Genomic DNA, 1,734 nt, shown 5'->3' with positions numbered 1-1,734 from the left:
ACACACACACACACACACACACACACACACACACACACACACACACACACACACATGTATATAGGCGCAGGCGTGGCTGTGTGATAAGAAGTTTGCCTCCCAACCACATGGTTCCGGGTTCATCCCCCACTTCATGGCATCTTGACCATGTGTCTTCTACTATAGCTTCGGGATGACGAAAGCCTTGTGAGTGGATTTGGTAAAGCTCCTGTTTTATTATGCCGGCTACAGCCTAATGGTACCAGCTGGCGATACCCGTTTTTAGGGGTCACACCGAGCTGTGCCGATATAAGGTAGGAAAAATATAGTAATAATACAAAATAATAATCAATGATATGAAATTTATAAATATTTCAATGCATCGCGTTGCGCACGTTTCCACAAATCACGTGTCACTTAAGGTCATAGTCCGTATTTCTGGGATAATTACAGTACAGTCCGTAATATCCATGCACTAATCACCCCAGGAATATGGACTATGATCTCAAGGGATACGTGATTTCTGGAAACGCGCGTAGCGATGCATTAAAATATTTATAAAATCCAGCCAAGGATTATTATCATTATCATTATTATTATTACTATATGTATGTATATACATATATGAATATATCTATATATACATATATGTATCTATATGTGTGTATATATATATATATATATATATATATATACACACACACACATATGTATGTGCATATATATCAAATTTGCTCAAAAAAAGCCGCAATAATAATGCACCAACCCAATACAACATAGATACATTCCCCTAATAACCGATCCAATGGTTCAATTCTAATTTTCAGACTTACAAAATTTTGGCCCAGTACCATTATGTTGCAAATTAAATATATCTTTGGGCATTTAATATATAAATTCTAATTTTCAGATCTATGTTTCAAACCGTATTTGTGCGAGCCCACCAAATATTTTCATATCAAATTCCTATAAAATCCCGATCTACTCACTCTGAAAGGTATTTGTAGAAAATTTCGTTAAAAAATATCGATTTTTCTGAAAGTCATGAGGAAACAAAGCCAACTCGTGTGAATTTTCTGAAACTCATGGAAAATAGTTTTTCGCAACATATTCCAACATAACCGGAATCAATACTACCTGAAGCGTACTTGTAGAAAATTTCATTAAAAAGCACCCCTTTTTCTGGAAGTTATGAGGAAACAAAGTCGAAGGGGCACACATGTGTAAGTATGCCCCTTTCAGATGGCGTAGATTCCGATTATATCAGAATTTGATGCAAAGATTTTTATTGGAGGTGGGGGTAGGAGTTTTGGATGCTTCATACGAGTCGATTTTGTTCTCATAAGTTTCAGAAAAATTGCTGTTTTTTTTTTTTTTTGGTATAGATCTGTCCTCCGCAATCTTCTTTCACTTGCGGCACACATTTTTTTTTTCAAAATTCGGCGGTACACCTGAACTAAAAATATAACTAAAAGTATTGGGAAAAAAACTATATACGGGTTACACTGCGGCACACTTAGCAGCGTCTCGTAGCACACCAGTGTGCCGCGGCATACCGGTTGCGGAGTGCTGGTATAGATTATGATAAAATGGGAATTTAATGTGAAAAAGAAAAAACTTTATTACAATAATAATAATAATAATAATAATGAAATTGACCTATGAACATTTCGATGGAACATCCAGAATGATTAATACATATTATAAAATATTATAAAATATTAATATTAATATTTTATAATATTTTATAATATG

Source organism: Octopus bimaculoides, chromosome 1 (assembly GCF_001194135.2).
Source record: "Octopus bimaculoides isolate UCB-OBI-ISO-001 chromosome 1, ASM119413v2, whole genome shotgun sequence".
Taxonomy (NCBI): domain Eukaryota; kingdom Metazoa; phylum Mollusca; class Cephalopoda; order Octopoda; family Octopodidae; genus Octopus; species Octopus bimaculoides.
Note: the sequence above shows the minus strand (reverse complement) of the source record.